This window comes from Pezoporus wallicus, unplaced genomic scaffold, assembly GCF_028554395.1.
Source record: "Pezoporus wallicus isolate ANWC-B61680 ecotype Strahan unplaced genomic scaffold, APGP_CSIRO_Pwel_v1 scaffold_3294, whole genome shotgun sequence".
Lineage (NCBI taxonomy): Eukaryota > Metazoa > Chordata > Aves > Psittaciformes > Psittacidae > Pezoporus > Pezoporus wallicus.
In genome coordinates, this window is record NW_026635478.1 from 11,225,264 (window position 1) to 11,250,123 (window position 24,860).

Below are 24,860 nucleotides of genomic sequence, written 5' to 3' on the forward strand. Positions count from 1 at the left end.
GCATTATGAACTTCATAGAAGAGAATTAGTGGTTTAGAATGTAAGTTTGGCTAAAATTCACTGGGAGGAGCAAGAAGCGTAGAGATGAGTAACATCAATATAAACACACATCTCCTTGGGAAGCAGCCTTACAAAGATCACATATGGCATTCATAGAATGACCCAGCAAACAGCTCTTCAGGAAAAACAGGATTCTCTGCCAAAAACCCTGACATTAAATAAGAGTCACAGTCTACAACACCAATGGAAAATGGATATTAGATCAAATTCAATACAGCCTTATTCCTCTGTTGCAACAGCCTTATTCCTCTGTTGCAACAATTTCTGAGCCAGTACCGCTTTAACACTTACTGGTTTGATTCCCCCTCCCCCATATTTTCAGACACTGTCTACATTTTGTACCTTCTAATATACAGCCTTTCATTACTGCCCATGCAGTTAACAGCTTTCATCTCAAGTCTTAATGACTACATCTTCCTCCTCACTGCACCCTCAGCAATCCCATCTTGTCCATTTGCCCAGAATGATGTCAGGACACTTTTCTGGAGCCAGCAAACTTGTCAAAAACAGCAAGTGCAAAGCAGCCCTCACCCTTCTCTAGTACATTATACATAATCTACTTATTTTCATTCAGGAAGTCCTTCCACTCATCTCTGCTGTTCTTATTTCTTATACATTTTCCAAGTGAGCTGTACTGGTTTATGATTCATTTGTGAAAGTCACCTCAGACATGTGTGTAAAGAGAAACTCCACCAAGTTACTGGTTAAATCTCATCATCATCTTACTTCAAAATCTCCCTTAAACATACTTCTGTACAGTGTTTACCAAAACACAATGGATCAACATGCGGCATGCTGTGACCCTACTGCTTTTCATGCTAACTGATCTTGATCTACTCCTTTAAACATGCCCTACATACCTTGGGCAGGATGTGCCTTCTTTTGGGGGGTTCTACTGCCATTTAGAAAGGCTAAGAAAAACAGTGACCTGCCTAAAGAGCTCCTGCTAAGCATCCAGAAGACTGGCAACTTAATTAAGGCTTTTTGGAGTATATTTGTCCCTCCAGAAGGAATTTTAATATTCTTGGTATCATGGTGGACCTTCACCATATACCTCTGAAATTAATTACGCAATAGCTGGGATGGTAGGCACCAGTACTGAAGTCCAAGTTAAACAAACCAGCATCTCAGCTGCTCTGTGATGCTGCATGAAGGAGCTGAGGTGCTCATGTAGTCGCCGGACTACCATCATACGGCTTATGAAGTACAAAGTCCAGCTTGCATTTCTTTTTTGAAACAGGAAAAAATCAGAGATCCAATTAGGACATTTTTAATTTCCACTGCTCTTCCTTACCAAACTTTAAAGAATAGTATCCGGTTTTGTGGAGCTCTCCTCTCCAGGGAAACATAGAGGAGAAGCTGTGTAATCTGGAGAGCTATTAGCCACCAGCAGCAGTGAATGAGTTAATAGACAGGGTTAAGGATTTAGAACTGTGCAACAGACCTTACCAAAAAGAGCCTGGTTTTGGTTTCTTTCTGACCAGTTTGCTTTTAAATGAGAAATGGTTGCTGGGATTTCTAATCTTTATTGACATGCAGCTATGGAAGTGTACAATATCAGGTAACATTAGGACACCAGAATGGCTTATTAAACACAATTACCTAGCAAGCAATTTAAATCCTGGAAAGAACTCAAAGGGGAGTGCCCACAGAAGGTTTCTGCTAATCAAGAACTACTGAGTAAATAAAGACCTAAAGCTGTTAAAAAATAGAAAGCATTAACACGTTCAGACACTCAAACAAGGAAATTTTCAATAAGAAACAATTACATAACTATATCAGAAAAGAGACAGAGTATTTCATTTTAAGAGCAAATTTGTTTGAGCAATTTTTTTTTCCTTTTTTTGATGTGCACATTAAGCATCGATGTCCAAATTGCCCATATGCTTCTAGGCACCTTTATCAAAAAGAAGGTATCAATTCTTCTAAAGAAGGTATTAGGCATAGCAATCCTTAAGAACAGTTCAAGATTCTGTGGTTTGGACAAGCACAGTTGTATATTAAGTTTTCTTGGTTTTCCATGCAAAATAGATAGTATAATAGAGTTTTACGTTATATGCATATAATGCAGGCCAGCTTAAAAAACAGAGACCCAATAGAACTGTGCAAGTCTCTGGGACATCTGTGTTATGGAAGAGGTGATAATAAAGGCCTATAGTTTCAACAGCAACTAATTTCAGATTATTCACACAGCACATGTTTCTATGTGTTTCATATGTTCGAGGGGCTTTAATTTCCAGAAACTGCTGAGGCCTCAGGCTCTGCAACTTCAATCACTTCAAACACCTCAAATGGAGCGGCCCAAAACAGATATACTACAGTGACTCAAAATTATGATCTCTTTTTTGCCTTCTCATTGCATATCTTCATTTTAAGGGCAGACAATCTTTGAGGGAACTTCAGTTTTTCCAAGGAATCCTTGGCAATTTAGTCAGCTAAAGAACCCTCCTACTCCTCATCTCAGCTATAGAAAGAGCTTCTAGAGCCACCATCCCTCCTCACAGAATGACTGCATTTTAACGGAGTCCAACATACAAAGAACAAGGTTCTGGAACCAGCACTGATTTAAGTCTTCATGATCTTCTTCCTTCTCCTTTTCTTCTTCTTTTCTTCTGTTGTTTAAACAATGCAGCCACTGGCATAGGAATAGCTGAGTAACCCCCACAATAGCAGAATAAGGCAACTGAAAACATACTGTGTGCAGTTTAACAATTGTACAGACAACATATGCAGTTGTTATGATTAACTTTAGTATAAAGCCTATTGTACACAATACAGGGAACATATTACGATAGTTACAATAATTTAATGGTTATCCCATTAAGAAACCAAATATGGCAAATTAGGCATTTTAACAGAATTTGCATAGGTATTTCTTTGCATTTCATGATCCTGCTCCTCCACGCACCCATATCCAATCAAAACCAGGAGAACTGGAATTGCTCAAACCTTTAAAATTTTGGAATGGAATGTTCTTGCGTGAGTAGTAAGTTGTGCACATAAAGGAACCCCACACTGAAGTCCTTGGAAAGGTGTTTCACTATTCAGAAACAGCCATGTTCTGTAGAGATGCAGTTGCATGTCTTTGAAGGGTGGGCACTGGAAGAGGCGTTCCACTGGGAATGGAGAGATCCCAAACTGTTCCTGAGCCCCTAGAAAACACTTTCAGCTCTGCTGTCTAAAGGTAGTGTGACTGTTCAGTCAATCCCTGCTTGGATTTTGGCTAACACATAGCTCATATGCTAAAACCTGATGTATGGTGGCAGCAGCACCATTAGGTCAAAGAGAAGACAACATGTAGGCAGGACATGGTGGCCAGAAAGAGCTAAAGGTCATTATGCAGTCATTATCATCTGCAGCTTGCTGTCTCCAAGCAGCCATAATCCATGCATACTGGTTATCTGGTAGTTTCGTCAGAGTATGCTGACTTGGGGAAAGAAACAGTACGGACCAAACTTCCAGGCTGGAAGGTACAAATATGTCAGCTTATCCAAAAAGCTTTTGAAGCGGATCCAACAGCAGCTGATTCCCGAGGCTTTTGTGCTTTGTGGTGCGATTCATGTGACGCGTACACCATGATGGAAGAGAAAGGAAGAGAACTCTGACCACTGGCTAGATAACCATTTTGCTCATAGGTGCAACCCATAACTTGCAATATGTGCGAGTTATGAATGACAGAACTTGAGTCAGAAAACTCATTAAGTGATGAATTAGTAAATTCACCTGTTAGACTAGTCTATACAAAGGGCACTGAGCCCTTGCTTATAATTTTTTTCCTTTTGCGATGAGCTCATAAAATGAAGCTTAATTTAGAGAGTATGTTGTTCTATAAATTTGAGGGATCCAATGGAGCACAACAGATAAGAAAATTATAATAACTGATAAGAAAAGAACAAGCTCTTCACAATGTTCCAGTCACAAAGTTTTGATTGGTCTTCTCTTCTTGCTTTTCAAAGCAATATAGTTCAGCAACATTTTGAAGAGAAAGGATTAAACCTTCTCTTCATGGAAGAAATCCAGTCCCCTGACCTAAAGATCACAGTAAGGTCACTTTTAATGTATTTTCACCATAACCTGAATTTCAGTGCAATTCCCTCCTTGACACCCTGACCAGCCCAAAATTTGATCTAGAACATCTATTAGCATTGCCTGAGAATTCATCTGTGTGTATGCAACCACCACAGTCAATAGGAGACAGCAGTAGTTTGGATTTCTCTGTAAAATGAAATCATGTTGCACACGGGTTGCAAGAAAAGTGCAATCAAAACTTTCAGCTTTTATTTTCATTCACAACTGATCTCTGCCTGGAAAGGAAGCAGCTTGCTTTTACTGCAATATCTGCATCCTTTGTAGTTGGTCAAGTCCGTTGTCCTCCCAGGGAAATAAAGAAAAATTCTAGGCATAGAAACTTACGAGTTTCCAGCCCTCTACGTGGGAGCAGCCCGCAGAAGAGAAAGCCTTTAATTAAAAAAAAACTTTGGAGTTAAGTCCTGCTTGTTCATCTATTTGCAGTCCTTCCAACTTACAAAAGCTCACTGGGATCCTAGATATAGGAACCTGAAACATTTAGGCTGAACTAACCAAACTCAAGAGCTTTCAATGTTAGTAATACGCTTTCTTGCTTTAGCAGCACCTTAATACTAGGTGTATTCAGAGATAAGAGTGGAATACTCCAAGCTATTTCTGAAATCCTTGCTTTTACAAAGTTAAAGCACACTCGACTGCAGCATAAAGCTGTACTCACAACTGCATGCCTCTTACCAGAGATACTATAATACGTTAAAAAAAAAAAAGGCTAGAGAACAGTATCACTTAATCTGAATTCCACTGCTAGGGCTGGGGTCGTACCCTTTCCATGCGCAAACACCATGTGGTATATCCTGCACTGTGCTGACAAGAAGCAATCTAATACCAGGCTTCTGAATCCTAAACAAACAATACTGTAATCCACTGTCAGCCTCACAATAACTGCTGTGCTCTGTCAAAACATACTTTTAAGGATAAACACGCTAAGAAAACCTGCAGGAAAAAAGATCAAATACAAGCCCTGCCTGAGTTCTAATGCTTTCTTCTACATGCCAGCACCCCTCAAATATTACGCTTGCAAAAATACAAAAGCAAATGGGAGCATGAGTTCTTCTTACCTATGCATCAGAAAAAATACATTGCTGCATGAACACTTTGAAGAATATAATTTAGAATAACAGTGTCAGAACAGATATGTGAGCAGCATGGTTTCAGGCTTGTAGCCAAGCTCTAGCTGATAGTACTTTAACTTTCAGAACAGACAGTCAAGCTTTACAAGCAGTATTTAAGGCAGCAATGAAGGACATCGACTGGAAACAACTCTGTAGGGTTAGATTCTCTGGTGAGAACAGGCCAAGAGGAAGACTTCCTTACAGGCATGCTAGACATTGTTACATTCTTTCTGAGCTCCAGGAACGGACTTCATAAAACCTGCAGCACCAGAGCTCCTACTCAGTGCAGCAAAAGAGGTAAGTATTTGAGGACAGGCACTGAGTGACAGTGTGCCCAAAACCCTCAGAGACAGATGGCACTTGCAAATGCACCTCTCGCATTCAGGCTCTTCAGTCAGGCTGGGTGAGGTTGGTGAACACACAGAGCTCAAATTCCTGCTCAGGAATTTTAGTACCCAATTCTTTCCTTTGGATGCAAATGCTAAATCCATAGACAAGGAGCAGACTACATGTAGTAGCTCAGAACATTCACCCCTGAAGTGGGAGAACAGGGTTCTAGACTTTCCTTTGTTTGAAGGGCCTCAACCCCCATCTTTTACTTTCATATAGATATTATGGTGGATAATAGCATGTATCATTCCTCTTCTTGTCTTGAGCCAAAAAACCGCTCCAGTGTACATGAGACTGCAGAAAAAGCCACAAGGGATCTTAGCTCTGCAAATCTGCTAATTAAAGGCATTCTTATGGTATGGAACAATTTTCAGTTTTAAACTCTGCTTACAGAGTTTTGATTTAAAACCCCCTAAAATAATCCTCTCATAGAAATGTGTACACAGCCCAGGCAGCAAACATGAGAACTCTGGAAGCTCATGCTGTAGGCTTTCCAAAGCACAGGGAGAAAAGCACGCATCAGGGTCTCCAATACAGTACCACTAAGTGCATGTTAGATTAACTTTCAGAAGGTAAAGCACGAGTGCAATCTCTCAAACACTCTAAAAGACCAACAGTGACTAAAACCAGGACCAGATCAGTTATTCAGTAATAGGAAAAAAATTGAAAGCTAAAGTTTTATTAAAAAAACAAAAAAAATCAAAACAAAAAAAAAACCCCAAACTCAAACATTTAGTATCCTGAAAGCATTAACCCAAGGGAGGAAAGAAAGCCTGAAGACAGACACACCTTTACACTAAACAATAAACTGAAAATACGATAATCACTGATAATCTTCTAGATTTTTCCACTATTTTAATACATGGCAGGAATAGCAAATTTTGAAGAAAGCACACTCTAAAACAAAACAGAGTATCATCTTCATTTTAAAACATGCTTTGGAGAAATGCTGGATCATTCAGTCCAGTCTCAAAAGTTCTCGCCATCCTAAGCTGCTCTGATTCTTATTGCCTGTCAACATATAAGGGCAGGTTAATACAAATAAATGCATATTAACCATGAAATTAAACAGTTCATGTTTAGCTTACCTGAAGCAACTTTTGAGTCATGGATCAAGTAAGATTGACTGTTGAAAGGAATCGGCACCAGAAACTGTTTCTAAATTCTGAATTCAGCATCCAAGCAGCAGTCAGAAGAGTTAAACCTTATGTTATACTAACAGGTAACTATTAGGATTTCTTGCTTCTGCTGACACTTCTTGTGATGTTTAAGATGAGAGGAAATGTAAAGTGCAGTACAGTATAACTGGCAGATAATGTTCAGACTCCAGTCTCTTTTTTTTTGTCCTTTCTTTTAAAAGAAGAAAAAAGCCCATAACTTTCTTGCAGAGGTCAAGTTGCCCTTCAAGTACTTTATGAAACAGGATTTCACCTTGAAGCCCAACCCTAGTTATCTAATCTACAGTTAGTTTTAACCTTGAAGTTGTCTCTGTCAGACAGAAGTGCCAAAGATGTTGCCCTGGCTCCAATGCAGTGGTAGAAAGTGCTCATTTTCTCAAATGGAGGAGTCTACCACAGAAGGGTTTTTTTTTGTCCACTCTCACTGAAAGACAAAAGATTCCCCAAAAACTTTTGAAATCGTCAAGCATAAAGAAAGTTTTGTTAACAAAGAGCTTAGGAGATCTGCACAAAACTTGAACCTTAGCGCCAGCTCACTGCCAACAATAGGTGGGAACAGACTAAAATTGCACCAGCAAAGGTACAGACTAAGCTTCAGGCTCCAAGATCCCTAAATCGGCCTAAAGCAATACCTGTGTAAGAGACTACAGGAAATCTCTTGCACAGATCAATCTAGTCTCAACTGCACAGGTCAGTCTAACCCAGCACTGGCACTCAAAAAAATGCTAAACCTCATCCCTTCCATTGCTCCTGAGAAAACATAAAAATCAGCTAGCAGGTGCTCATGAATAAATCACACAGGTGTTTGATCATTACAGGAAGACAAAGCTGAAGAAAATGCAAAACACTAAAACACAATGTAAAGCTTAATTAAAAATAAGAAACCTTAATTCAAATCCAGTCCACTGCCAGTGGAGCTTATCTAAAACTGTCAAACAGGCACAACCTTCCACAACTATCCAAGTAGGCCAAATGTCAGATTGCAGAGTGTAGGATAAAGTATTGAGACAAAAATTCTGTTAAACACTGAATGTAATGAAAACCGAACAGAACTGCTAAGGGAACACTGCGGCACTCAAATCCTCTTAGCTTAAAACTAGAGAATTCATCATCACAACCACTTGCCAAAGCTTCTCAAGATGTATACACAACTCAACTTCCAGTTTAGCTCTGCGGTTTCATAGAGAAAGACAGAAGGTAGTTTTAGAAACACTAAAGGAGGAATTATTGCTACTTTACATTAAAAAAAAATAAATAAAATAAAAGCACACCACCTTATACATTCCTTCCACCATTCAAGTGTGTGAATACCACATCCATTTGACTAGCAAGCATTTTATCTCATTATTCCCTAAATTCTGCGCAAACTCAACAGGTAAAGTGTTGCTGGTATAGCTAAAAAAAGGCTATGCTATTATAACGTATACACATGCTTTTACACCCATTTTATACACACCCCCCCCCAAAGAGGCCTACTGCAGCTCCAGAACATATTTTACCAATGTTATGCATAACTCAGACATCAAAAACCAAACCAAACCAAAACTGGCAGATGCAATTTAGAATCTCTAACAGAACAGACTTCACATGTCACAGTAAAAAAGAGAGAATCTAAACCAACTGCAGTAAGACTATGACATACAGGTCCCTTCCCGTATTATTTTAAAGCCTCTATTTTTCTTTACCTGTAAAGCACTTCCATAACATGTTACTGGTACTGAGATAGCAAAAAGAAGATGGTGATTTAAATAATTCTGTGGGTAATTTTGACACGTCTCTCAGGAAAGTACGGGCATTTGAGATTCCACTGTAAAACTGCATTATCACCTGTATTTTCTAGATAAAGTTCTCTTTTTAGATCATCCATAACTTTTGCATCAACTACGTGTAGGATAAGATTTATATACCCATACACTATGGAATTGAAAATGGAAAGTTTAATATATTACCCAAATAAATCTGTATTTTCTTCTATCTCAGATCACATGAGTAGATGGAAACTACTGTTACTTACAAGTTGTTTTTCTAAGGGTTTCCTGCATTACCATTTAATTTTTGTATTTTGCAGAGCTATGCTTCAGTAAAGGAAATACCAGCTTCTTTACCTATGAAGATAGCAAAGATTTAGTCCCCACCCTTTACCCTTCCCTTCTCCCCAAAACAAACCCTCTAAAGAAACTTTTTAAGGCTACATTCAAGAGATTGATCTAGAAATTGTCAGCTATACAATATATTGCTTAGGTCTTTTTCCCTCATTTTCTTCTAATAAAACCACTATGCTTTTACTACAGTCTTTCAGATGCTAAATAAACAAGGAAGAAGTGCAATTTCTTTTCCTCACCGAATTCTGAAGTAGATTTCAATACCAAGATGTAAAATATTCTTAAATCTTACCAAAAAGCTTTAATTATACGTTCTCATCAGAAGCAGTATTACTATATTTGTTTAGTCATTATTCTCTTGAGAGAGGTGCCTTAAGACGTTTTGTTTGGAAGTTAGTACTAACTCCCCCAAGACCCCGGCATGCTAGGGTGGGAGAACAGAACATTCCAACCGGCATCTAAAGAGCTTTGAAGACCAGGGATAGCATGGAGATTCAAATAACTTCTTTTCTGGGAGGGTAGTGCAGCCCTGGAAGAGGCTACCCGGGCTGGTTCTGAGCTTCCACCCCTGTAGGTTTTCAAGATACGGCCAGACCAAACCCACAGCTGAATTAACACTGCGTTGGTGACAGTTCTGTTTAAGCTGGATGCTGGACTACATGACTGCCCAAGGATCCTTCCAGCCAATACTTAATTATGTGAAAAAGGTGGGAAGTGCATGTAGGGGAGAGGGAATTACGTAGCCTGCATGTCCTGAGTAGTAGGGAAAGATTTATGACTTTATCCGACAAGGACTCACACACTTTGCTTTTCAGAATCAATAACTAGATTATGCAAACCATTCTGAAAATCTCTGATAACACTATGTTTGGCAAAGGTCCTTCTGAAACTACCCTGTTGACATGCACATAAAGCATGTAAAGATATGTAACTAGTTTGCAAAAGCATTTTTGTCACATCTTTGACAATCTATACTACCACACACATTCATCTGTAGCTTCAGCTTGTACTATCTACACATACACAAAATCAGGAGCTGAGCTAGAGCGCAAACAAGCCTATTGACCTGTATCCATCATAGTGATAGTGATGAATGCATGGCATGGCAAAAGCAGCCTACACATGCTTTAGACATGGACTGCCAGAGTGCTTTCAACAGAGAAGTATGAGCAGTGCTTCACCCGTAATAGGGCTCATATACAGATGTCAAGAAAAACATACAGGTTTACTGACACACTAAGTAGAGAGCTAAGTAAAGTTAACAAGAGATTTTAATATCTCTCACGGTTCTTGCTTTAACTTGTATGCCATGATTTCTATTCCAAAGAAAATGATGGAGAGTGCAGTCACGTGGAACGAAGGAGATGCACAGGCCACACATGCTGCACACTGTGTTTACAGCTAGCTGGGAAACAAGTCACTGCCAAATCATTGCCAACCTCCAAAACAGAGCAACTCCCATTTCTCCCAAGACATCCAATCAGGAAAAAAAACTCCAACCCATTATCACCACTGGTTACACTGAAATGCCAAGGCCATCTTAATTGCTACATTACATTAGTGAATAAAGCCTTTGTTTCTATATTTAAAAGCCTAGCAAGCCTCTTCAATCTATTTTAGATTTTACTTGGAAATACTTTAAAATGGTAAATAAGCTTCATCCTTACACGATCCTCACTAGAACAACAAGTTTCAACTTCCTGATTATGTATGTATTTCAGATGCAAGTCTTCTGATGTTTACATAATTATTTGACCAGAGCCAATCATCGAAACAATTTGTTTGTGCTACAGGAAGGGCACTAACAGCATTTTCTCTTCTACTACTATTATAGGTATCTGACCCTGTCTAAGCTTCTCAAAATTAAGTGCATTTCTGAAATCTCACTTTTCTAAATCAAGGCAAAAACATACAGAAGAACATTATTTTCAGAGGGAAAAATAAAACCTAAACCTATCCACAAATTAACATCATTGTACAGTCACTCCTCTCCCCATTTACTGAAAACCCTGTTTGAGCAGAGTCATTATCTGTCTTCCTGTCTCGATATCCAGCACGGGGAAGAAGAGTATGTGTACACATGAAGCTATGTTTTAGTTAGTCTCTTTGCCTTTTATTTTGAAAAGGTTGCCAACAAAATTAAGCATCTACTGTTCAAGCATTCTCCAGAATAAGATGTCTCTGTTTCAATTAATAACAGCAAATTACTGGTGATAAATTTTATGATACTAGAGTTGTATTTTGCAAGTAAGGTTCTTGGGCATGGTAGAGGAACACACACTGCCGATCTTTATTGGCATAATCTATGAAGACCATCATGGACTGCAAAATCATATTTTCCATTCATAAACAAAGAGCCCCAAACCAACAGGGGTTCAACCACGGGCTTCACTTCATACATACTAGTAGATTCACAGGAAAATTAAGCATAGACAAAATGCCCCTTGAGAGCAAGGATCTGACTACAAACACCTTTAAAAGTATGACCTTTCTGCAAATCACAGCAGAAGTTAAATAAAATTATAAACCTCCCAAACTATGTTCTGACTTCACGTCAAATACGTGTGCTAAAACAACATAGCTTTACTCAGCGAAACACTAAGTACACAAGCGCATACATCAATTCCTTGCCAACACCCTGCTTTAAGAGATATCTTTATCCAAAAAAGCAAGATGAGGATCTGCCATGCCCTAAGAAATTGTGTTAATCATCACGCTACAGGATTTGAGGAAAACCATTTCAGACACCCTGCCATATACATGCAGAACTAAGGTGCTCCTGACAGCGGGTACATGAACTCCAGGAATCTCCCAGAGATACGGCCCTCAAGAGAGACGGGCAAACTGTCTCAATGTATCCAGGTAAGAATAATGAGCTTAGGAAATCTTGCAGTCTGGTTGGGGCAGAAATGTCAGTTCAAAACACCCTCTGGAAAGGGAGAGGCTTGAACCTTATTTAGAAGCGTGCTCACTGCTAATCTATTAAACAAAAACATAATGTAATGGGTTCTGGCAGCCTAACACTTTGCTTACCTTCCTTCCTAATAACCCAAATTGATGGGAAAGCCAGGGAATGAATCAAAAAGATGGAAAAAAGGAGGTAGAGGGGACTTGTAAAATTCCTTTTGTTTCTCTTCTTTGAAAAGGACTTTGCTGTTAAACTGAAAAAGAACACTTTGAAAAGACTAATTCCTCATCTAGCACAGAGAGGCACATAGAACCACAGAGTATTTTTGTTTTAGAAGCAATCTGGAATCTTAACCTTTTGGCTTTGTTTGAAAGCACACAGGCCTTCAGTCTTCTTCTGTGAAGAAACAAAGCCTTGCTATATAGAATTCAAAGGGATGCTTTGTCTAAAACATAATAATTCTGTCACAGGTGACAGGTGTCAGGCTTGGCCAGTTCTGTGACAACCACTGTGGTGCTACAGCTTCCTGGAGAAGTTTTAAGACTCCAATTAGAAGTTTTCTGAGACCCAGGAAAGGTTACACAAAAGAAATCTGAGATTACTTCTAAAAGTCAAAAGCCACACTTGAAGAGTGAAGACAGGCATCCGTATTTCTCTTTCTATTTAGTGATGAATGATCTAAATATTAACTTGAAGGTATCTGAAAGTGAGATTTCTGCAGATTTGACAAATGAGATGCTTTAAATTTGCCGCCATGTCACTGCTGTTTTCTCTCCCTCATTTCAAAATATCAATTACTAAAGCATGGTTCTTTAACAAAGTCTAGAAATTCTCTTTTTTAAACATTGTGCAGCTATCCTTTGTAGGAAGCAGTCTACAGAATTGTCAAACCTTCATGGAAAAGAGATTCTACCTGAATGACATGGCTCCAAAAAAGCAGAGTTTCCTTCCTGCCAGAGAGAGAAATTACTAATGTGCGTTGCAAATAGTGCAAAACTCAGTACTATCTTTGCAGTTGCGGGCTAGAAAAATTACATTTTTATTTACTCATATGCAAGCATCAAGTGGAAAAAACTGTGAGCTGTTGTTAGATGTTGGGCAATACGCACATATTTTTTTCTCAAATGGTTAATGATTGTGTATTATCAAACACTCATCAGGGCAGGTCTACATCTTGCTATTACAAAGATTAGGATATTGCAGAATTCCCTCATGCTCAATAAATTAATTAAAAAAAAACCAAACTATGACCTCAAAAAGGTCAGCCAGGTTAACTTTAAATTTAAAGTCCACAGAAAACACAAGATCTCATTCTTTACACTGTTGTACAGAAAAAGCCAACCCAGCAAGCAGAGCAGTGAGTGGATGCAAACCTTGCCAAAGCTCAATAAATTAATGAAAAAAGGATGAAAGAGTTTGCCTGCAACACCCAAGGCTTGGACATAGCTTGGACCCATGACTCAAGTGGTAAAGAAAGAATCAAACATTTCTGAAGCACGACAGCTGAGCTTTCCTGTCTCTTCATCTAAGTGGCATTTCCACACACCACCCTTCCCATCATTTATTATCAATACTTCTGTCCTTCTTGCCAGACATATTGTCTCCATGTACACTCCATTCTCAGTTTGGTTGGCAAGAGAACAACGAATCCTAATTCAGAAAAACTACTGACAGAATAAATTTTCTTTCCAGTGTATTTCCTCAGAAAGAGAGTCATAGTCTCCAACTTTAAAATGCATTCCAGAAACTTGAAGTACTGGTGCTGCAAATGTAAACAAACTATTTAGATCTGATACAAGATCTGAGTTTTATGCAAGGACAGATTTACACAGAACAATAAAAGGTGGTAGGAAAAGAAGCCTTACATGAGAAAGCAAGAAGCTACATGTAATAAAAATGTGAACAAGTGAGGAAAAGGAAATAAACAGATGCACACATCATGGTAACTTCAACTTCAGCTATGCTATCCCACCAGTCTGAACAAGTGCAAGGTCATTAAAGAGCTGTAGCACAGATAGCAAGGGAACAAGAGGTACATTGTGCAGTGTTCAGCTCTGGAGCAGGGAACACAGAAACAGAATAGATGAAAAGTATTTCTTGTGATCCAAAGAATGCAGGAAAATTCAAGAGTCCCAGTGATAACCCTGTCAAAGCAATCTGTTTTTTTTCTTGCACCGACACAGCCAAAAAACAGTATGAGAAAGGTGTATACACACAAAGTTGAAATATGCAAGAGAAGTAATGAAAATGTGAGAAAAAAGCATGTTTCCTTTGAGATTATTTCTATCAGAACTTCCTGGTGTATCAGAGAAAAACTCTCCCCTAACTACAGATCATTTCAGAAAGCACCCAGGAACTTGTCCCATCTCTTCATTTATTCCTCAAGATACTACCAGCAAAGATGACAGGGGAGAATTGTGAGATCTATGAATGAGGTATTTTTTCAATTCATGACCTGGGACATTCTGACAAATTCCACCCTGCTTACATGGCAAAAATATGGTTCTGGAAGGGAGCATACTCGTGTTTTTTTTAGTCCATCCAGGAGCAGAAGTATCTCTCCAGCTCCAGAAGGTCAAAAGACAAATCCATCATGAAGAACACAGGCCACAAAACACTTCAGCAGTTACTCACAGCTGCAGGATACAAATAAAGTCTTTATGATGAAATACCAACAAAGTTAGTTTTCTTGCTTTTTAAACTTCCTAAACAACACAGTATCACTGCTCCAAAAAAAAAAAAAAACCTGCTACTAGTGAAAGCTTCAGAATTGTCTCTCAGAACAAACATTTTGTCAACTGTATTTAAGACTTCATGCAAGTTAAATTGCTTTAGAAAGCCATTAGATCCACACTGAACAAAGAAAAAAGTCTAAGAATTTTTCTTAAAATTCTCAAGCAGGTCTATTTTTGTTCACTTTTCATATGTAAAGTTTAAGGAGTAGAATAAGAAAAAACTTCTCAAAGGAAGTCACTCCTCTGTTTTGAAATCAAATAGAGACATGACTGAAATGCTGATTTATCAGCTGAAAGTTTTATGGAAAAGTATAAGGATTCTGGACTACCTATGGTTCACAAAAAAAAAAACCCTCAATGTGTCCTGAACTACTACTTTCCAAAGCTGTACAGACAATTCCAGAGAATCTACAACACCAGAAGATCCTAACAGGCAGCATCCTGAACCAAGGCCAAACGTCTACCCAGCCCTATAAATCCATCTATTCATCACTAATACTGACTATACGGTAGATTTTTCAAGCTGCTGAGGGAAAACCCATTCCCCTTGGGGGTGACAGATTCTTCACCATCTGGTCATAACATGCACATTTATTTTGACTAGCAGCAGCTCACCTTTGCTAGTGAGAAGTTCAAAAGCAATTACAACTGTGACTATGGCATTCTTATAGAAACAGTTTCCACCTCTATGAAGTCTCAGCACAAGAAATGGAGGAGCTCTCCCACATGACTTCCATGAAGAAACAGCTTAAGTGAGAAGAGTAGTGCCTCTTTGGAGGAACATGGAGCAGCACATGAAACCCTGGCTGATGCTGTTGTGGAAAAGACTGAGACCTTGCCTCAGTAAGCTAGAAGATGAGAAATGTTAGACATTTTATTTTCATGGGTTAAGAATTTTAGAGAACAAGGTGTCACAGCAAATGCTGAGGGAAAGACAAAAGACTGCAAGGATCTCCTGAAAGCCCTGTGAGCTTTTGTCTGGTTCCAACCCCAGTATTCACAGGCATGACTTACATTCATTAGCCTCACCAGGATCTCTCTTCCACTTCTTAGTCTTTCCAGCTTTCTGGCATGGAATTCCACAGATCTAAATCTTGCATTATGAAGCATTACCTGCCTTTTGTTTGCTCTGAACTAGTTTTCTGTTACAGCTTCATTTGATGTCCACTGGTTCTTGTGTTGTCAGAGTGAATAAAGGTACGTCCTGCTTTCCTTCATCTTGTTCATCATTTTGTAGGCTTCCCTCCTACATTGAGATGTTTTTCTTTTGCGCTGAAAAGTCTTAGGTTGCTGAATTGCTCACATCTCTCATTATTCTCACTACTCTCCTCTAAGCATTTTTCAGTTCTCCTGCCTTGTCTTTGAGATAAAGGAACCAAACTGCAAAGCCAATCCAAAACACGTGGGTACCACAGATTTATGTATGGGTATAATAGTGTTTTTCTTTGTGATTTTATTTATTGATTGGCAATGAATATAACTGGATTCTTTTGAATTATTTCAGCTGGGCAAAGTGTTTTAATAAACCACATACTACAGGCTGATCCTTTGTTTTATGCCCCAAAATAGACAGCAAAAAGAAGTTACATAATAGCAAATTAGATTAGCGATGCTCATAAAGAAAACCTTGGGTTACTCAATACAAGTGACGGTAAGTAACATTCCCCCTAGGCAAGCACCATCCTGTGAAAAATACAGAGACCAGTGTCCTTACAAATTCTGCATGCTGTTTAAGTCAACAGGATTATCTTCATTGCTGGTACTACTGCACCATATAGACTCATCGTATTCTTTAGCAGGAATATGTTGTTGGTTGTGGGCAGCAATTAATACTCTGTAAGTGCCTGCTTTAGAAATGCTAAACTGATTTATATGAAACACATAGATAACACACCTAGAATGCAAGACTGAAAGTACTTTAATGAATAACTAAAAGACCTCCCAAATACAAGACAATTTAAGGCAGTGTTAGCCTCTAAAGCTAGACTCCAAGGCAACACAGCATTTTTAATGCTGTACATATATATCTATGCATTCACACACATGCTACACTTCAGCAAAGCTCCTATATAGCATACAGACTGCATTCTATATATGCATATATATTTCTATCAATTAACATTCTACACCTTATTAAAGACAATGAAAGTAAATATTTTCAGTCATGCAATCTTAACTGCCTGTCCTTACAGGGCTGGATGCGCCCCAGTGATGGTGTGCTTCAGCCTTTCCTGTAATAAGAACAAACTACTGTACATTTATTTATGCTTGTCTTTACTTCTGATACACAGAACTTGAACATGAGACAAGCTATCATTCTGGCAGATGACCAGAGTATATTATTCTATTTAGTTGTATCGGTCCCTTACCTGCTTTAATTATCAACAGAACACTACTAAAAAATACTGCGTTTGCAATAGAAGGGAGTTCTAAGATGGTATTCTAGACAAAAATACAGAAGGAGGTGTGATTCGTAGAGAAGTCTACCTACTTAAAAGATGACATATGTACACAGGACAAGATAGCATTAAGCAAGGTCTGTAAATAGGGACAAGCCAGACAAGCTTCACCAGTTTCATGTACATCATAAAACAGAGAACTTGTGGAAAAAAAAAATAATCATAAAAAGAAAAGAAATCAAAGCAATATGAAAAGTAATACCACTGTATAATGTGATACTATATATTTTTATAGCATTGAATTCTAAGTTCTGATAATTCTTCTGTATAAGAAAATAATCACTTTGTCAAGAAAAATATTACCTGCTACTATTTTCATTCCCTGACATCTCGTCTGGATTTTTGGCAATGTCTGACTCGCTGAGCTATCAGACTACCTTATATCCAGCACTGTGTTTCAAGTGAATGCTCACATTAAAAACATAAAACAGCTGGATTGCAGGGTTGCTTGGGGTGGGGGTGTTTTGAACAGTCACATTACTTCTGCAGAACTTTATCTGAAGGGGGAAGAAAATGTCCCTCTCCCCAGATGAAGCAAGGAACTCTATGGAACCAAAAGGGATTGGGGCCCTCTGCTCCAAGCACATCTACGGTACAGCTGCAGCCTGGAATCCCCAAACCTATGTGCTGATTGTCTAACCTACAAGTTACATGGCAGCTGTTGCTGGCACTGAGAGCTGCTGCCCAAGAAGACCTGAAAATTAGAGAAGCCAGGGTCAAGAGTCTCCTCTCATTCAGGGCACACTCCCCAGAGACAGGTTAGGGGAGTAATGAGTATGTATTTATGAAGTTCTTTAAGCTTTAGAGCTCATGGCATGCTTTATGTGCAACTACTTTCAGAAGGAAGAAGAAAAACTCTTATTTGAAGTTTTCTGGTAATAACTTCTTACCTGCAGATGAAGATAGACAGAGATGTCTGCTTAGCGCAATCTCCCACTCCAGGCATAGGTGTCACTGCTGCTGAGAAGCTCAGCTGCTAGAAGAAAAAATTGAAACATCACTACACATTACTAAAACTGCCTTCTTGAGGGTAAAGAAAGCCCTATCCTCCTCCTCCCTTTAATGCTTCGGAAAACACAGTGTTCACCTAGCACCTACAGGTTTAGATATATAATAGCCTGTTATATAGAAACAGTATTTTATTTGTTAAAAGTGGGTTCAAAAGCAATCTAGGATACTGCACTTAATTTGCTATCTCTTATACCTGGTGTGACTTTCCTACTATAAATAACTAAATGTGGTAAACAACATTTCAACAGCTTTCCAGAACATCAGAAAAAACCTAAGCACTGTATTAGGTAATCACAAGCATGTATCACTGCTAAATTGTAAATACAGGAGACTGTGAAATAATCTTCTTCCCTAATTTTCTTTTTAAGGAAAATAATCCTCAAACTGGAGGCATTCCAGACATAGAAACCTCCAAGAGCTCTCAAACTGCATACCCTGACTCCCTTGCTGCAATGAATCATGGCCAACACATGCACATGAAGTCAAACAAACTAGGCAAAGGGTAACAAATCCCAAACTGCTGATTAAGACTAATATTAATCAGCTTGGAAGGGATGCTTACTACAGTGATGTTTAACAGCATCATTGTGACAGATTTACAAACAGTGCCTAGTACTATGTCAAAGCCAGGAACAACATGTGAGAAGTGGTTATTTTTAAACCTTCACCACCAAATGCTTTCTGAATTATATTTTAAAGGAACGTATCTGAAAGTGTAACACTAAATGGGAACTTTTCAGTTTGACAGAAGCATAGAAGAATAGAACTAAATTAGGAAAAATCTTTCCTCTGGTCTTTCAGCATCTCCTCTTCCACTGCTATCAGCCACTGAATTTTGCACAAGACAAACTGTTTTTCTCCTAGTACTTGTCAGAACTATAGGAAAAGATCCAATATGCACCAACTCTGTCATAAGCATGTTTTAAGGGTCTGGAAAACAACAAAAACCTCTTAAAGATTGGAAAAGAAAGGACTTGCCTGTTGTAAAATACTACACCACACACACAGTGCATCAAAGCCCTATATGAATTACTTCTCAAAAATGGGATATTCAGGATCTCCAGAGAACTCAGGTACGTATCAAATAATTTTCCCCATCACAGGCTGAATATGTGGCTGTCACTCACAAACCAATACTCATTAAATTCCTGAGGCATCAGAATATGTTTTTGTGTTATGTTTTGTGCTTTGCACTCTGTGGACCTACTAACAATTACTAGTGGTTCACATGAGCCTTTTATTTTAACTCTGAAATTACCATAACCAGTTTTCGGTGAATTTATGCCTCTCAGCTGAGAAGCTGTGATTTCATACAAGGAAAAAGTTCTTGTTAAGCATTCTTAATGTATTTGCTTGCAGCTACATTATAGAATATTGCTTTAGATTTTCTGCTTGGGTGTATTCACTGCATACTAGAGTCAAACGGTCTTAGAAAATGCTGGCCATTTCTTTAATCCACCACGTCAGGTTAAATCAACAGTGCTTGAACTCCAGTTACTTATCAATACCCACATACACGTTAGATTAAGAAAATAAGTCTGGTTGTAGAATACAGATGGTGACTCAGCTAATCCAGAGACATATATGCTTGAATTTTGCTGGGGGAGGGAGAGGCAGTGAGGAGAGAATATCTCACCCCAAACTACAAGAGCTCAGCTTCAAGATGCTAAAGTTGTCTTTATCTATTGGAAACCAATCAACTGCCAGATACAAGTAAGTACACCATTACTGCTCCTTGTTACTACTCCAGAATGCTTTACACAACAGGCAGAGAATAGTGGATTTTTAACCTTAGGATGGAGTAGCTGTGATGCTGGTCCAGCAGCAGGGTCCACTCAGACAAAGACACATTCTCTTTAGCTCTATTGAAGCAGTAAAGCTCTTCTCAGACCACTTTGCAAACTGAGTGGGAAGGAATAAGGATAAGAGCCACATTCTGTCCTTAGGGACCCCTATTAAATCAGATTCCCAACATCAGCCACTTCCTCTTTGTTTTCCTCAAGCCATATGGCTTCCTGACAAACTGTACAAACAATAAACCCATTAATCAAGCCACTGCTGGAGGAAAAGTCTTTCCTTTTTTCTTTCCTTCCCTTCATCAATCCAGACATTCTAATGGAGATGGTTTATGTATTTTATTTTATGAAAGTCACAAGCAAAATACTGAAGTCTCCTTTGTTCCTACCCTGCAGCCCTGATTCCAGTACATACTTTTTCAGTAGAAGGAGATCCTGATATGTTAAAATGCAAAAAGATACGGGAATAGAGAAGTCAATCAAGCCAACAAGAAAGGAGCCAGCCTCATTGAATCTGTTAGTAAGAATACAGTATAAACTGCTACTGAGGCTCCCTAGAATACTGCGTCAAGAAACAAAATAACAGAAGTTGTTGTTTGCCGTTTTTTTAATTTGATTAACAGAAGTAAGTAGAACAAGAAAGGTGTTAGAAGTAATTTCTATTCCTACACGGCTCTCAGGAGGTGCATACATGCAAATACCAGAAGTAGGCCACAAGTAGCTGAAAGCAAGAATTTCTTGCAAGATACTACAATAAAGGACTTCCCCAGATTTCTTAAGTAATCATAAGGTGATCATGCTATTCTCTGATCATGATGAAATAAACACTGCACATGCAAGGAACTCTACAGCAGGGAGGAAGCACAGAAAGAAGAAGATTCCTTACAGGTAGGAAACAGCTCTTACAGGTGGGAAACTCCCTTTCCTGCAGCTGGGACAATACCACTCTCCTGTGGAGAGGGAAGAGGAGAATTAAAACCAAACTTGAAACAGTGCCACTACTTCACCTAATCAAACAAACTTGAGAGTGCTCAGCTTCAGTTCTGCTGCTCAGTGCCAGTGTGTACAGGAATATGCCCTGCAGCTTCACATTGCTGCAGGGTAAAACTCTGTTCATAAAGAATATATATACGCTGTTGGGCAAACAAAAAAAAGTCAAAGTATGGCAAGGCATTCCCTTTCTTCCTACTTGATCAATAGGATCAAAGAATACAAGGCTGAGAATTCAAGAGCACTGAAGAGATAAGAAACAAAGACCTAATTTTCTTTGGTTTAACAAGCTTTTTTTTTTCTTTAGTGCAACATCAGACCACTCGTGTACTTTAAGATACCCCTGGAGTCTGTTATCCTTATCCAAAACCAACTATTTGCATCACACCTTGGAGCCTATGCAGCAAAGAAGGCCATGGTTGGTTTCCTAGTGATGATGGAAAAGGGAGAACCAAAAGACAACTTCCCATCTGCTTGTATGATGGCATTACCAATCAAAGCAAACTGGACAAAGGTTCATGTGTCAGTCACCACTTCAGAGAATATGAAAACGCGAAGTATCTGTTCTGTGGATCTGTTCTCACTGACCTTTTTTCCAAGACTTCTTTCACTAAAGTTTCACTACTCAATAGTCTGCAGTGTGGAAGAAGGACTGGGAGGAACAAGATAATACTTTCAAACTCAGGTGGTCTCTTTCAGTTTCACGTTTCTAAGGCAACTGTGACCCTTTCACTAACATGGAAGGAAAACAGCACTGGCATGGTAACAAAAACTTTTTATCTTAAATCATACTTTGTTTTCATTTTTTACAGTTGTTCCATAGCTTACTGGAAGACTAAAACCATGTCACAATTAATGTGAACCAAAGTAATCCTCTGCTGAAATAGGGAGAAACGCAAAGCAGTTTATGACACTGAAAAAGGCCTTAAGGAGACACAGCATTAAACAAGGACTGGCTTTTCACAAGTTCGGCTTTTTTTTTTTTCTTCTTTTCTTTAAAAGCTACAGGAAAGCAGCATTCTTGATTACAAGCAGGAAACCTTTCAAATGAAAGCCCTTTCTGTATTTATTGAAGTAAAGTAGCAATTAGCCACAAAGGAAAAAAAAAATATGGAAAAAGTAATCTCAGAAGATTGAGTCATTATCTCCAAGGAGACACATCTGTAGTTTTAACAAGGTCAGAACATTCTGGTCAGTTCTTCAGGGTAACGGGAGATACAGGATGTTAGCTTATGTTTCTATCAAGGTAATGACAATTCTGAAAGACCAGAGATACCAGATGGAGCCTACCACTATGAATTATTAGCCTTGAGGTCACAACCTGAAAAGTTACACCATCATGCCCAAAGTTCAGATGGATTTGCAAATGCCTTTAGGTAGTGTCAAAAGGTATGTTTGTTTAGGACAGAGTAGTGAGGAAGATCAGGTGTTGCAAGCTAGGGAGGCCTTTCACCACATCTGGGTCAGATGGTCCCAATTATCTTAATTGCCATTAATCAAAAGTTATCCTTCAGCAACTACATAATGACCTATGTAAAAATAAATCTGGGATTGGCTTTTGGCTCCTAATAAGAAAAGCTTCCCTGTCACAAATCAATTAGTACAAACAGCATCCTTGCTTGAAGTCTTATTAAAAAACCTGTTGTATGAAGGTTTGCAGGTGTGAGATAGTTTCTTCACATCAAGTGTCAAAATGGACTGTAGGAAAGGTTGACAAGAAAACTTACAGGTATACCAGTGGAGAGGAGAAAATGACTCTCTCCTGTGATCTCACTATTCTGTCCTTTCTGACCCTATCGATAAACATGTGCTCCCAAAGTAACAGTATTTGTATCAGTCTATTTTGGCTACTGCTTTTACCTGTGGGGACAAGACTGGTCCAAACTGGAAGCGAGACACATTATTAGGAGAATAAAAAGAGCATCTATCTGTATGTGTCTTCACTAACAGCAGTCACTTGTTCATGTATTCACTTAACTGTACGTAGCCAGTGACAGCAAGATCACAAAAGTTTATTCCTCCTTTTCCCCAGAGCAACTTAACACCTTAAACAGAACTGTCAGAGGAATCTTCCAACCTTGACTTCATCACATCATTTTGTCTGGAGCACTCAAGTCCTGTCTACGTTACCACTAGCCTATGGTCACATATGACTGAGCAGCCTATGTCTGTGATTCTGACATTGTTTTGAGTGTTTTTTCAAACCATATCCTGTGGTATTAGGAGCAACACCACTAACATCCCTTTCTGTAGCAGTCAAAAAAGGTTGCCTGTTTGTTACTATTATTTAGCTCTTCTCAAGAAGAGAAAAAAAAAATTGAATAATAACCTCTTCAAATCCAACCCTAAATGACTCCCTCTTCACTCCACAAACATGGTATCCTAGTTCTCTGAGGTCTACTGAAGTGTTGAAAAGCAATGCTACAAAAATTGTGCTGATATATAGATCAAAAAGAGTGAAATGAAAATTATAATGCAACCTGATATATACATTAAAAAAAAAAAAAAGAAGTCTTGACCATGATCTTTAAAGTTCTGCCTGTCAGTTTTTGCCTTGCAAGTATGTGAAGGACACTCGCTTTCCATACTTTAGTTTCCATGAACAACAGGCTTGAATTCATTTAATACAGTTTTAAACATTTATAGTTCCAGTTGTTTGAGAAAAGAGAAAGAAAAACACTTGAAGTGATTTATTTTCTTTCTGTTTAAACAACATACCCAAGAGACCCCCAACACATAAGCTATGAGGACATCCTCCTGTAAAGTAGCATCCTTCAAGGTAGACCACCTTGTTTTCTCTTCCTCTGACCCTGTCATTAAAGCCTACTGTAACAACTACCCCAAGATCAAAAGGGCACGCTGATACAACAGAAAGCCATCAAGAATTCATCCACAGGCTGCACATACTACACTCACTACTCACTCACCTCCTCACATATTCTGTGCAACTCCATTTGGAGGAATACTAGGGTAATTTCTGCCACAGAAACTGGTAGTTTTCTCCTCGACAGCAAGTTTTTCCTTGAGTAGCAGGCATTACCATGCTACGCTTCCTGACAGCAAGCATGCTTTTATTTGCTTCCTTCAACAGTCCCAGAAGTGCAAGGTTCCTGCAGACTTCTGATCAGAGACCCCCTTAGATAACACTGCCTTGGCTATAGAGCTGTAGCTAGATGCATTCAGGCTCATTTCACAAGGTAATTATGCAACAAAAGCAGAGATGGGAAGTCACAGCAAGAACTTGCTTTGTTGAAAATTTCTTTTTGCCGATAGTCTTTTCTGCTCACAATCGGCTAAAACCTCCTCTGTAGATTTAAAGTACAACTAGACTGCACCGCTTTACATGCCCACCTTACCATTTGAAACAAACTACAAATTCACCCTTGAGTATTAATTCTTCAAACACAGCATCAAACTCTTGCCATGCCTACATATTACTAAATAGCTTGCACCGATTCTCAGGAAAGCATGTATGACAAAGCATATTTGAAGAAGAAGAGAAAGAAACTGAGGTAACACAGTCAAGTGGTGGTTAGCAGAAATCAGGATTAGTTCTGTGTATTCAAACCTCTACTGTCCTTTTGGGGGTTTTACAGTTACCAGGAAGTGTGTTCAGTTTCTAGAAACCACACCAGGAACAGAAAATAATTAATACATCAGAACTAAACAGTCACTGCAGATTATTTGTAAATTCAAATTGGTTCAGTTTAGCATTAACCCAAACCAACAGCAACAAAATCCAGTTTCAACTCAGTTTTGTCTTTAACATTAACAGTAGTATTAGGCATCACCTTGCATTTCCAACTAACCCTTTCAATTCAAGAAAATTCTTATTCAAGACAGAATTTCCCAGAGGGTTTAAATGTTAACTTCAATTACCTTTCCTTGGCAAAAAGAGTTATAAGCCACTCCTAACAATACACACACTCCAGCCTTCTTATAATTGCACAGAAAAAAGCGAATGAACTACTTAAAACAGTGCTCAGCAGTGGCAAAAACTGGCAGGAGAGAGAGCCTTCCCCTTTTCTGAAGG

The 24,860-nt window shown here is 38.7% G+C and overlaps 1 protein-coding gene across 3 annotated transcripts in view; it reads right to left on the bottom strand.

Annotated features, from left to right (window-relative positions):
* RASSF8 (Ras association domain family member 8) overlaps nt 1–24,860 on the bottom strand; it is an 85,189-nt gene that overhangs the window by 27,346 nt on the left and 32,983 nt on the right. For 2 of the 3 annotated variants that reach the window (XM_057427945.1, XM_057427962.1), the window contains exon 2: nt 17,921–18,006. The gene's annotated coding sequence lies outside the window, so the exon portion shown is untranslated. The remainder of the gene's footprint in view (nt 1–17,920; nt 18,007–24,860) is intronic. The other variant, XM_057427955.1, reaches the window with a different exon arrangement.